The 15,023-nt window shown below is 35.2% G+C and overlaps 1 pseudogene; it reads left to right on the top strand.

Annotated features, from left to right (window-relative positions):
• Positions 1–6,326: 6,326 nt before the first annotated feature.
• Positions 6,327–12,629, top strand: LOC130558192 (uncharacterized; annotated as a pseudogene).
• Positions 12,630–15,023: the final 2,394 nt, after the last annotated feature.

The raw sequence follows: 15,023 nt of genomic DNA, 5'->3' as shown, positions 1-15,023 counted from the left end.
AACTACTAACATGTAGTTAACCTGCATGGGCAGTATTAACACATGAATCCTCATGACTCCAGTATTAGCTAAGGTTAGCCCTTTATTAATTCTTGATTACTTCATTTCTTCATTCATCATTAGTTCATGTGAAAGTAAGTATTAATTCAGATATTAGTACATGATTATTCATGGACCCTTTTTGTAACGTGTTACCAATTTAATAAAAGTCTATGTTTAAAAAGGTAAGTCAAGTCTAAGCATGAACATGCTATTTAATCTTACTGACAGTCATGGTTTTAATTCAAAGTCATGTTATGTTTGTACTGTATTATTACTGAATGATTAGAACTGATCTATACAAGATTAATTTTTCTTTATGGCCAGTGTTGTTAGTATGTGTATATTCATCAGATTCGCTTAATAGGACTAGGTGTTATAATCCCACTATTTCAGCACAGTTGAATTGCCCAATAGGACAATTCCCACGCCTTATGCATGACAGGGGGAAGCAGTCAAGAATATGAATAGAGGAAAGGATGTCTGAGGTTTCACTGCAGGGTTTGTCGGGTAGGCATCCTCTGTGTTTGGGGGATAAATGATTATATACTGTACATAGCATACTTACCTTTCCTTGCTATTATCAGAGAATGTACCACTTTCATCACATCCATTATCCTGGGTGAAAGATGCCTTTTAGTGAGGTGCTGCTGATAATTATCAGAACTGTTATATCTGTTATATTTCACTCCAAAATGTTTTCTGAGCCCAAAGCATTGCTTCATCCAACAACTGCAGCTGTAATTAATGATGAAGTATAGCTGAGCATTGAAAAGTATTGTTCATACAGTATGATGAATCTAAACTAACATTCATCTTCTATATCTCCAACTAATACAACGACAACAACAAATCCAGACATGAACACAAGCTTTGACGATAACTCATCTTCAGACACATCAGATACTTCTACACGAGGTACTGTACATCATCATCTTCCTCACTTCACTGGTTTGCTGTGGCTCTCACAAAGGGGTTTTCATTGAGTATCTATTTTTTTCCGATTCTTCTCTGAAAACATGAAGAGAAGGATAAGGTTGATCACAAACTTGTAACTGGACTTTTCAAGTCATACTGCATAAAAATGCTTCTAGAATAGTTTTTCATTTCAATTATTTGTGTTTGCTCTGCGTAATCTAAAGCGACTTACAGTGCACATGCATTGTTTTATCAGTAGACGCATTCACCGGAGATTGAAAACAACTCTTCCAGTTGTACAACAGGAAAGCAAAAATAAAAGTAATTGTAGGCCTACAAGCCTTTCTTGTTAGAATATGCTTTATTTTCAGTGCCACAAAACTAGCAGAACAGAAAGCAAAACGCTGTCAAATTCAGAAACATAAGGTGGCAACAGAAGTTCAGATATAAAATACTTAAATATATTAAAATTCAAATTTTAGGCGTTTTGTCAGATCAGTGTAAATAAGTCATCGCATTTTTCATGTCTCTCGGTGAATGTAATGTCTTTTCTCTCTCTCTCTCTCTCAGTGATTTATCTTGTGATCGCTGCATTAGCTGTTGTTGTTCTTGTTGCTGCTGTTCTGTGGTTGATCTGTAAAAAAAGAGCTGGTGAGTTTCCATATTTTCTTCACTGTGACAAAAACTTTAGCAACCACATTGTTTTAAATTGTGTTTATTGTAGGCACATAGATGTTCATTTTACAAATAAACAATAAATAAATAAATAAAAACAACAATTTTTTGCAGATAATAGAGAAGGCACATTCAGCTCTGTGGTGAGTTCAGTAATGCCAATGGTTTGTACTGTATTTAAATATCGTCTTTAAAGTTCAATGAAGTATGTATCATGCAATTCTAAATGTTTTATGTCTCAAGGTTAATGATAAGAATGAATATAATGGGACATATGAAACAATCAACATTTCCAGCCTCCCTACTCTAAGCACCAAAGTGAGTAAACAAAATGAAAAAAACCTCAAGATTCTATTTAAAATTTGGAAATGTATTTGTGGTTGGTTTCCTGTAATCCATCTGTGATTTATTGGTAGCCATATGAATTACAATGAGCATCTGAATATTAATGTTATCAGGTAAAACAGACAAAAAACACACAAACTTCATTGAACATGTTTTTTGTTGATGTTTAGGAGCAAACAGATGATGTGACTTATTGTGAGGTTACTGCTTCCTGTAAACAGCAAGTGATACAGAACAGTGTAAGTAGTAAACATCACATTCATTTGTTATTCTAAATAACATCTGTATGTTAAGACTTCAAAGTTATTCTTTACCTATTGCACTCTTTCAGGTTCATTGTGATGATAAAGTGACTTATTCCAGCATCAAAACAGCAAAAAATGAACCTTAAACAGTTGTCATTTTTTACTGGTTTTCAGATCTCAAGACACACATATCCTAAAACACATTTCCACATATTCTGTAACATTTTCTAAATATTTAATTCATAACAGTAAACTGAAACACAGAGCCTATAAAATATTATCAATGTGTTATTGCACTGTGTGTGTGGCACAAAGCAAGATATCTGTTAGACAATCTGTGACCGTAAAACATTATTCAGTAAAAACAACTTGGTTTCAACCATTTTTGAAACCTTTTAAAAATAAACGATTAAGATGTAGTGTGAGAACACACCCAGTTTGACAAAAGTTTAACCCACACAGTGGTCATCTCTGAACTCAGTTTAGACTCATTCTGGTAATGATGTCATATCCCTTTATATTTATTCAGCCGCGGAGAAAAGTTTTCATTTGAAATCACCATTTCTAGATGTATTGTGGCCATTCCAGTTCAGTGTCTGTTGAATTTCAACAAAATCAAACCTCAGGAGTGACATAAGGTCATCCAACAGCAAAAAAAAAAAAAACTGACAGTATGACAAGACACATGAAAACTGTGATAAAATCCAGGTGAAATCTTTTTTAAATAATTTTGAACTTTTCCTAAGTATGGACAAATACTGTTGTTTTGCTTAAAAGTGAATATGAATTTGATGTTCCGTAAAAAATACAGAGCATCTTTTCTAAATTGTTTTCACCTGTTTCTTCAGTTTTCGTTTTCTGCAAATAAATGCAAATAGAAACACTGTGTCTCATTCACTGAGCATGCACAGCATTGCGTACAAACCTTTTTTTGAACAAATCATGTTTTACTAGAGCTTTTGTACAAAAATGTATTCTAAATACAGGAAAAAAAATTGGAACAGCTGAAAGCACACAAAAATCACCAGTCTCTCTCTCTCTATCTCTCTCTCCCCCCTCCCCCTCTCTCGCTCTCTCTCTCTCCCTCAAAAAAAGACAAAATGACAAAATGTTTGTGTTATTTTAGGATAATATACTTTAAATACTATATATATATATATATACAGTATATATATATATATATATATATAAATAAATGAGACCCAATATTTTTATTTCAAATTTGGGAGAAATATTGTAAGTAGTTCATAGAATGAAACAAAAATGATCATTTTACCTAAACACAGCATACCTAGTAAAATTTTAAATCAGAAAAGGGGTCTCTGAAATGGTGTCTTCATTTTTTCTGCGGCTGTATTATCACAAGACAAGTCTGAAGCACAGTGACTTCAAGCCAAGAACAACCTACCAGTACCAAAACTGACCAGACCTGCCAAAGTAAGGATTAGTGTTTGATAATTCTGATTTTTTCTAAACATCTAATGCCTACAGGATTCTCCGTAAGATTTTACCCAGATTTTACCATCCTGAGAATCTTTGACAAAATCATGTCCATGACCTTGATTGGGTCTGATGTTCGGTCCAGATTATCGCGTAATGTGAGGCATTCACAGATCAAATCTTATTATTATTATATCAAATCAAATTCCAACATTTCATTGAAGGAAAACAATTTGAAGTAGGGGAAATATTATTTTTTCCATATATGTTGGCCACAATTATTGGCACCCTTGTATTTAATTCACCAGAACCTTAATTTATACCTTATACCTATCTTATACCTTAATTTATAAGAAAATCAGCTCTGAGTGTTTTCTTTTCAGTCTGATGAGGTTTGAGATTACATTGAGAGTCCATTCCTCCATAAAGAATTTCTCCAGATCCTTCAAATGTTGGTTCTCCCTCTTCTTCAGTTCATATCACTCATTTTCTATAGGGTTCGGGTCAGGGAACTGGGATGGCTATGGCGGGATCTTGATTTTGTGTTCAGTGACCCATTTTTTATTGATGTTGATGTTTATTTTGAACCAATGTGCTGATGGACGATCTAACCACGACCCATTCTAATATTTCTAGCAGAGCAAGTCAGGTTTTGATTTTTTTACTTGTTGTTATTTGATGTAAAACATGATGACATGTATCTGAACAAAATGTCCAGAACCTCTGGTATAAAAATAGGTTCACAACAAAATGAAGATCTAGTGACATATTTAACTGTGGACATGGGGCATTCTTTTATCCCTGTGTGCACCAAACCTATCGTGTGTTATTGCTGCCAAAAAAACTCTTTTTCATTCCATATGGCCATAGACCCCAGTCCTGTTTGAAGTTCCAGTATGGCAGATTAATATGGTGCAGTTTATTTTTGCATAAGAGCAGAAGATTTGTTTCTTGAACAGTGTCCCAAACAACTTGTGGTGATGGAGGTGCAGTTTTCCTTTATTTTTATTAAATTCTTTCTGACCCCAAAATTCAACTGATTACTGCAATTTTCCATCTGTGCTCTTTGAAGAGTCTTTGGCCACTCAAATTCTTCTCCTAGTTGTGCATTGAGACAATATAGACACACACATCCTGTTTCAAGCTGATTTTCAACAACTCCAGTCCATTAAAACTTCTTGATCATTGCCCTGATGTTGGAAATGACATTGTTTATTGTTTTAACTATTTCCTTAAAGCCATTTTGTATTTTGTGTAGCTCAACAGAACTATATTGCACATCAGAACTGTATTCTTTGGTTTTATCCATTGTGATAAATGATTAAGGGGGGTTGGGCTTTGTGTTGCTAATATTTATTCTCCTGTGCAACAAGAAGTCATAACTGGACAACGTCATGTTTCTAGTCACCTGGGTGTGCTAAGAAAATGTAAATATCAATGGGAATATACTTGGGAGGTATTTTACTCATAAGAATTTCTAGGGGTACCAATAATTGTGGCCAGGGTGTATTGGAGAAAAAAAATTCTCAATGTGATATTCTCCCTACTTCAAATTGTTTTACTTTAATGAAATGTTGGAATATTGTATATTTTTTAAATAAAAGATTAAAAGGAGAAACAATGCAGAATTATTTTTACAGCCTTCTTTGCTCATATTTACCAACGGTGCCAATAATGGTGAGCAGGACTGTATGTCACATTGCTGGTCAATCTGTAACAATAAAGTATGAGAAAACTGGTTCAAATTAAGGTTTTCCTATTTTTTTATTAAACAGAACTTGTTTTTTTCGGCTGTATAATGTTTTAAATGATATTTGCTTATGTTTATAAGCATTTTTTAAATGTACATTCTTGACATTATTTTTGTATTATCTTTGTTAATGATTTTTAAAAATCTTCCATTTAAATGTTGCAACAGTGTGAGAACCCACTCAGTTTGACAAATTCAACCCACACAGATTAGTGGTCATCTCTAAAGTTTAGACTGTGACTCATTCTAGACATGATTTCATATATTTCGTATAGCAAACTCAAATGAGAACACGGCTGTTAAACTATAACACTGTTATAAGAGTGATACTTTCTTGCTTTCTGGAATTAAATGTAACAGCCAAATGGCTATTAAGGGTATTAAACACTGAAAAATAAAATCCTGTAAAAAAACGGAAAGTACTGGCAGAAAATTACCAGTACATTTTCCTTTATTTTACGGACATTTCTGCTATTGTAAAATGTAATTAATGCAGTGTAAAATACAGGTAAACAAATGTAAAAAATGAATATGGAAAATTCTTTCATATTAATACAGTATATTGTGCCCTATTTTTACAGATGTTTTTAGAGTGTACAGTATATTTACTGACATTCATGATTTCCTTTTTTCTGAAAGGAATGCAATGTTTAGTGTCCATAAAATGTTTAGTGTTAGATTAAAACTGTTGATGTTCAGTTTCAATTCTTGACAACATTAATGGTGTTTCTGTGTCGCGTGCAATTTATGATATGCTGTAGTATTTCTAAAAGTATTAATTTCTGATGTAAACTAAGCAACACCAGTGTGTTGTTGTAGTTAGTGTTCACTAGAGTTGTGTGAGCAGCACTCCAGTATCACTCACTAGAAAGCAGCTAGTAGTAACAGTCCCAACACTCAGAATGGAGGAAGTAAACAGAGACAGGAAGAACTGAAGATCTCTGAAAGACAGGGTGTGTCTACAAATATTGAGAAGCAAAAAATGGCTGGTATCTGTCAAATATGTTTGCTGGGACTAGTGATTCTCTCTTCTTTTCTTACAGGTAAAGCAATCTATATATATATACATTTAATTTTTTGGTAACACTTTACAATAAGGGTCCATGAATAATCATGTACTAATATCTGAATTAATACTTACTTCCACATGAATTAATGATGAATGAAGAAATGAAGCAATGAAGAATTAATAAAGGGCTAACCTTATACTGGAGTCATGAGGATTCATGTGTTAATACTGCCTAGGTTAACAACATGTTAGTACATGCATTAGTTAGTTAGTTTAGTTTATTTATCCCCTTAGGGAAAGTAAGGTTGCAGCGAGCTCACACAGACACAATAAGAGTCACAATTGGCATACATAATTCAATAAACTAATGATAAATAAGATTTATCCAGACCAGCTGGCTTAATCAATTAATATCAGAAGAAATAGAATTTTAAAATTTAATTGCTTGAGGGATAAAAGAAATTTTGGACCTGTTTTTCAGACACAGTACCGTCGACCGGATGGCAACAATTCAAAGGCAAAGGCTATGTCTCTTATCTCACAATATTGTTAGCTTTATTCAACACTCTATCTTTATATATACTTTCTATACTCGGTAAAGAAATCCCTAACAATTTACCTGCCAAAATCACCTCTTTCCTTAGTATTTTCTTCTGTGCCTCTGAAGCATTGCCATACCAGCAAATTATACCAAATGTTATAACACTCTCAATAAAAGCACCATAAAAAATCTGTAACATTCCATTGTGGACATTGAACGGGAGTAAATTTTTTAAGAAATACATTCTTTGTTGAATCTTTTTACTTAATTGCTCCGTGCACACATCCCATTTAAGCTTATTATCAAATACCATACCAAGGTATTTATAGTTTGTAACTGATTGTATTGGCTCTCCATTAATTGATGTAGGGTGAAATGAAATGTTCTCTCTAAAATCAATAACCATCTCTTTTGTTTTTGAAGTATTCAATGGAAGATTTGATTTTTCACACCAATTTAAAAAGAAGTCCTAAACAGGCCCATGCTGTCACGACTCTGCCTTATCTTGTCATGGTTTTCTTGGTCTTGTGGCAGAGTTGTGACAAAGCCTTTGGTTTAGTGTGAGAAAGCCATGGGGTGTTTATCTTTTGACACTCCATGTGTTTTCTTTTGTCTCTTCATTGGCCCCGCCCCTCTCGTTTCCTGTATTACTTCCCTTCCGTGTTTCATTACCCTCACCTGCCCTGTGTTATTATCCCTCTTTTGTTTTGCCCTTTAAATATTTCTCATGTTTCTTTGTCCTGGGCTCGTGCGTTGTGCCTTGTGCTATGTTTCGTCCAGAGTTCCATGTACCCCGTGTCCGGTCCTTGTACTGTGAGTTCCTGTGCGTTGTCCAATACCTGTGCCTTGTTTGTTTATTTTTATTATCATACCCTGCCTTGACGTTGTGTCGCTTATTGTTTAGTTTTTCTTGCCCCATCGAGGGCAAGAGTTTTGTATTTTAGTTCGTTCTTGTTTTGACACCCCCTCTTGGGTATTTCCTTTGTTTGTTATTTGTAAAATAAAGTCTTTGTTAACCCCTTATTTCCCGCCTGCCTGCACTTGGGTTCTTCCGCCTCGCAGTCGTGACACATGCTCTTCCTCTCCATCATATAAAAGACTTAGCGCAGTATCATCTGCATGTTTAATAATGTATCTATTCTTAAAGGAACTTGAACAAGAGTTAGTGTATAAGATAAAAAGTAAAGGAGATAAAACGCATCCTTCACGGTAATCATTTTATCAGAAACAGATCCTCCTATCTTAACCTGCTGGGTTCTAAGACTGAGAAACTCAGCTCATGACCTGTTAATGCATCTTTATGTCATGACTTTACTTGAAGGGGCCGGTGATGATCAATTCAATATTACTGTAACTAGCTGTTTACTGACATTAGTTCATGACATGTTAATGCATCTTTATGTCATGACTAGGTTGATTGTGATTATAAACTTATCATATAGTACTTAAAGAAGTAAATGAAGAAGTAAAGATCAGGAACTAGCCTGTTTTTGAATTGAATAAAGCTACAGTAGTGGCATGTTAAAGGGGAAAAAAACAGCATAAAATCACTGAAAATATCAATATAATGAAAGTTTTCAAGATCACAATGTTGGTAATTTAGAACATTCATGCACAGTCACACACTCCACTGTTTATGTGATTGCCCCACTCTCAATAAAATGGTGAAAATGTGTAATCGGAGGACCGCCACTAATCCAGCTGTGTGACAGATGCTATATCAAAAGTAGTAAAAGTGTGATAAAACTGTACGTGTTAATTCATATTAAATATTACAAAAGTACTCATTACAAGTTCTCGGAAGAACTCCTTGTTCTTTATTTAAGGGTCGATTTGGTAAGTTTTACTTCCAGGTGTTAATTAATACATTAACTAACAAACATGTTAACTAAATACATTAATAAATTAATACATGTATTAATTAATTAATGTATTAATTATTAATGTATTAAATACATTAATACATTAACTAAAAAACTACATGTTAGCAGGTTAACTACTAACATGTAGTTAACCTGCATGGGCAGTATTAACACATGAATCCTCATGACTCCAGTATTAGCTAAGGTTAGCCCTTTATTAATTCTTGATTACTTCATTTCTTCATTCATCATTAGTTCATGTGAAAGTAAGTATTAATTCAGATATTAGTACATGATTATTCATGGACCCTTTTTGTAACGTGTTACCAATTTAATAAAAGTCTATGTTTAAAAAGGTAAGTCAAGTCTAAGCATGAACATGCTATTTAATCTTACTGACAGTCATGGTTTTAATTCAAAGTCATGTTATGTTTGTACTGTATTATTACTGAATGATTAGAACTGATCTATACAAGATTAATTTTTCTTTATGGCCAGTGTTGTTAGTATGTGTATATTCATCAGATTCGCTTAATAGGACTAGGTGTTATAATCCCACTATTTCAGCACAGTTGAATTGCCCAATAGGACAATTCCCACGCCTTATGCATGACAGGGGGAAGCAGTCAAGAATATGAATAGAGGAAAGGATGTCTGAGGTTTCACTGCAGGGTTTGTCGGGTAGGCATCCTCTGTGTTTGGGGGATAAATGATTATATACTGTACATAGCATACTTACCTTTCCTTGCTATTATCAGAGAATGTACCACTTTCATCACATCCATTATCCTGGGTGAAAGATGCCTTTTAGTGAGGTGCTGCTGATAATGCCCTTTGTATAGTTCCCATCAATGCGACACATCGTCAGTTGTGCACCTGAGCCTCATTGGGTGTTTCGGCCCTTTATCACAAGACACCCTCAGCCAAGGGAGGCCCACCGCAGGTTGATCAGACTTGGGTGTGTGTTGCGTTGTTAAAAGGTCATCTGGCAGCCTCACACACTGCAAGTTGTGAACACACATTCACCCGGAGCAGTGGGCATATCATTGTAGCTCAAGGGCACCTCAGTCGTTACCCGCCGGCCCTGAGAATCGAATCGGCAACCTTCTGGTCACGAGTCCGACTCTCTAACCTCTACCACGACTACCCACACCGTTAATGTGTGCTCAGTGCCCTCGGTCCTATATGGCATAACATTACAACACATTACCAAATTAACACAACCATACGCGCCAACCCGTTGGCTAAGAATCATCCATTTCTACTGTGATTCAGGTATGACTGGATACACTGATGTGTTCAGTAGTTCTGGTGAAAATGTCTCTCTGCTCTGTAAGAATTCTCTTTCTGGCTGCACCTCTACTGTATGGAACTACAACAAAGATAGCAGGTCACATGCAGTAGAACTGTTTGCTGGAGGAAAAAAGAAGAATAACATAGAGAGACGTGAGAGACTGAGTCTGGGGTCTGACTGCTCTCTGAACATCTATAAAACAACAGAAGAAGATCATGGACTGTACAGCTGCAAACAATATGTGAATGGAGACGAACGTGGAACTGCTGAAGGTGTTTTACTACATGTTCTTCATGGTCAGTGTTTTAATTTGTTTATTTATTTTATCTGTAATTAGTGATATCTATTATTTATGCCATATCTACTTTTTGTCTTTCAGTCTCTTCATCACCCGCACAGACTGAGATGAGATCAGACAGCTCTGTGACTCTCTCCTGTCAGTTGTGTTCATATGAATACTCTTGTGATTTTTTGTTTCATACTCAAGGATTTCAGCTGGTCTGGGAGAATCAGGCTGGTGTTAATCTGCACACAGACTCCAGATATCAGATATTGTCATAAGGACAATGTATCAGCACCCTGACTACAAAACTCCTGGATGAAGACAACAACAAAGAGTGGAGATGTCTGCTTAAAAATAGTGAAGAGACTAAGACTTCAGCCAGTTATACTGTCAGGTTTAGAGGTAAGAAATCTAAATTTCACAAATAATTTTTAGAACATGACAACATGTTCAGGACTAATCCTTTTAATGGAAAATTGTTGATGTCGTAAGTTTATGTTTTTTAGCTGTGACAGAATTCCCAGAACACAGAAAGTGACTGCAGACATAAGAACAAATATTTATTATGTTGTTCTATTGATAAAAATATTTAATACATGAAATATGTTGGTTATATATTATACTGAATATTCTTCTTCAACAGGTTCAAAGACAAACACAAACACAGTGATTCCAGTCACCACCATAAACAAGACATTATACAGAGGTATGAAGTGATATTACTGCAGTACATTTATACTGATGTGTGCTTCATTGTTTTGAACAATTAATTTAATCTTTAAATAATAGTATTATGGATTTATTGCTGTTATTTACTGTTTTCTCTCTAAATGTTTCTGTCTTAGTGATTGTAGTGATTGTTAAGATCACAGTATTTGCGGCTCCTACTGTGATTCTTCTCCAGATCATCTGTGCAGGAAGAGCTGGTGAGTTTTCAGTCATCATACAAATCTGATGATTCATATTGAGCTGCAACAGTTTGAAAAGGTGCTTAAAATTTTGAGATGTTGTTCACTTTTATTGTGTTTTTATTGCAGGAAACAGAAGGAATGCTCACCCAGAAGACACAGTGATATCAACTATATACAAATAACAAACATTAGACAAAAGATTACAGTGCGATTTATTCAAAGGATTTTATAGGTGTTTGCATACAATTTTCAAACGCGTTTTCAGTGATCTACTTCACAGTTTAAATGATCTTTAATGCAATAACAGGCAGTTTGTTCTGCATTGGGTCTTGTATCATGACTGTTAATGTCTGATGCAAGATGTTTTTGATTTTGCATTATTGCTGATTATTTTCTTAAATATGCCTCTTAACTTGAGTACAACATTGTTTGTGGAGATCCACTTTATTGGCTAGACGACTTCTGAATTAAATTGATTTATTAAGCTATATGTAGATGTATGTAAATTGTTTGATTCGTTTGACAGTTGTTGTTTATTTAAACAGGCATATGTCTCAATTAATACAAATGACCAAAATAATGTTCTGAAATATACAAAGTATATACTGTAAAGAGGAATACTGTAGGGTCTTACACCTTAGAGCTCAGAAGAGCAAGTGGAAATCTAAGAGCAGAGTTCAAGGAGAAGAAGCCGGAGCGTACAGTCGTTGGGTTGGTCAATTTGGAACAGAAAAGGATACTTCTGTTGCATCAAAATTAAAAAGGTTACAACAGTTTTGTAGGTGCCTTGGTTAGTGTACAAGTCTTTGGGTGGTGAGTTTTTGATTAGTTTTGGATGAGTCTTGCGGTCAAATTGAATACTAGGAAAAGGAAATACATGAAAATAATAGTTACGTTTTCAGTTATTTTAATATATATTTTTCCCATGCCCTCTGGGAGCTTGAATGGTGTGAGCTTCCTGGGGTTTTTGCAGGAGATCAATTCAAAGAAGTCCGCAATCAAATGTACAAATGAATTAATGAATGAGGCATTTGTATAATGCGTTGACTGATGTGATTTTATACTCATTGAAGATGAGGAAGTAACAACACACTTTTTCAGGGATAGAAATACACCTTTGGAGACTAATGATATGAGATTATTGAAATATTGGTTTGATGGGTAATAGCAGGTTTAGAGGGTGCTATCATGTTTATCTAAAATAATAAATGTAACACATTTATTGTAGCCTTTTTGCTTCCCGTGTTGTTAAATCAAATCCCTTTATTGTCACTCAAACATATACAAAAGTGCAACAGTAGGTGAAAAACTTGGGTGCAGTTCCGACCAACATGGCAGGACAGATATGCAGATTACAAGTAACAAAGAATTACAATACTTTACAGTAGACATTTCTTGCACACATTTACACAGTAAACATTTCTGTACATGTGTTTAACCATAGTATAACGACTGACACATAATTTACATATAAATATTGTCCGTAATTACATTTTTAGTAGCTGTAATGTTACATTTGTGGTACTGTATATTAAAAGGATTAGGTTCAGTGTGTTACTATAGCAACCACTTCTCCATCGCTGTGTTTTGACAGAAAATATCGGAAAATGCTTAGAAAAATGTGTATGGGGTCCAGATTAAGATGTTTGTCGCAACGTTCTTAAAGAAATCCTTTACTAATTTTTTTGGCCTCAGGGAAATCCTCATTTAAGGATTTTCATGCAATGAAGAAAAGCATTAAGCCAGACATGAAAGCAGACTTTTTTTAAATTTAGTCATTTAAGCCGGACTGCTTGTCGTCCAGTAGTTTATTCTGGGATAGGAAGGAAGACACCTGCTTGAAAACTGCCCTTTCGAGAGTTTTCGCAATAAATGGGAGGAGAGAGACAGGTCTGTAACTGTCGACGGGGGTCCAATGTGGGGGGAGGTGTTGATGATGTGTGTGAGTGCTGGTGCGAGTGTGCTGGATATGGCCTGAAGGAGATGGGAGGGGATTGGGTCGAGGGGGCAGGTGGTGGGGTGGCTGGAGAGAAGTCTGGTGACTTCAGTGTCAGTAAGTGGGGCGAAAGAGGAGAGTTCAGTGTTTGAAGTGAGGGTAGTATGTACCGAGGTTTGAGGTGCTGAAAATTGTTTGCTGATGGATGATGTTTCTTCAGTGAAAAAGTCAGCGAAGTCCTCAGCAGTCAAAGATGAAGTGGGTGGGGGAGGAGGGGGGCAAAGAAGAGAGTTAAATGTCTTGAAAAGCTGCCGAGTGTTAGGTGCATTACTCACCTTGGTGGTTTAGAAAGATGTTTTAGCTGTGGTAACACTAGCAGAAAAAGAGGAGAGTAGTGACTGGTAGTCCCTTAGGTCAGCAGGATTCTTGGTCTTGCACCATATCCTTTCTGCAGCCCCGAGTGTACTCTGTTGTTCACGGAGGATGTCAGAGAGCCAAGGGCAGGAGGGGGTGGCGCGAGCTGGTCTGGGGGACAGAGGTTATCTAGACAGGATGTTCAGTAAGTGTTGAGCATAAGGTGTCGGTGACAGTGTCAGCATCTAGAGATGCAAAGGTGGAGGGAAGAGAGGATGTTATATTAAGCCTATATAAATAGCTAAATAAATCACTAAATATTATGTGCTTTGTACAGCTTTTCCATTTTTTCATGTTTTGTTCCACTGGTTGTCCTTTATTCATGGCAAGACTTGTGTGAACAGTCAACAAGGTGCTTTTATTCAGCAATATGATAGCATAGAAATTCAAAACTGAGTCAAAGCCAGAAACATCTATATTGCACAATATTTTGCAGTTGAAAATAAAAATGTACGGATCCAACTGACGCAACCCTATAACCACAACTTTATACAGAAATATGAAGCGTTGAATGTGGTCAAAGAGTGTTAGTTCTTACGTTGTACATTCTCATGTTTCACACCCTAATGGATCTCAGCTCTCTACTGACCTGATGCTTAAAGATCTGCTGAAAAACTGACGCCTGTCAAGCATTGTGCACTCAAGCCTATAACTGTGCTGAAAGCAACTTTAAAACATCAGCTCATGATAAACATGTTAAAAAATTAAAAAAGCAATTAAAGACCCAAACTACAAGAACCAAGCAAGAGAAGAAACATTATAGTTCCAAGAGATTGGCAAAACACACAGTTTTTTTGTCGTTGTTGGTATTAGTATTAGTGCCATAAACAATGTAAAGCTTGGTGAGCAAAGCAAAGAATAGCATGTTATTTGTTTATAAATGTAATTGTTTATGTTCATCATTTAATTCATACAGTATGACTTTTTAATGGTTATTTCACAAAACCACACTGATGAACTAAACATTTCCACACACACTTTTTCTCACAATCTGGTTAAGAGCAAATACATTTAATAATTTAGACGGTAACGCTTTACAATAAGGTGCTATTATTTAAGATTAGTAAATGCATTAGCTAACATTAGATAACAATGGACAATTTAGTTTTTCAGCATTTATTAATCCTTGTTAATGTTAGTTCATGTCAATACAGTTATTCATGTTAGTTCATGGGGCATTAACTAATGTTAACAGTGACCATGTTTGATTTTAATAATGTATTAGTAAATGCTGAAATGAACATGAATTAACATTAATAAGTGATGTATTAGTATTGTCCATTGTTAGATCATTTTAGCTAATGCATTAACTAATTGTTAATAAATAGCACCTTATTGTAAAGTGTTACCGTATCTCAAGA

This window comes from Triplophysa rosa, linkage group LG8, assembly GCF_024868665.1.
Source record: "Triplophysa rosa linkage group LG8, Trosa_1v2, whole genome shotgun sequence".
NCBI classification, from domain to species: domain Eukaryota; kingdom Metazoa; phylum Chordata; class Actinopteri; order Cypriniformes; family Nemacheilidae; genus Triplophysa; species Triplophysa rosa.
This window is presented reverse-complemented; position numbering and strand designations above follow the sequence as displayed.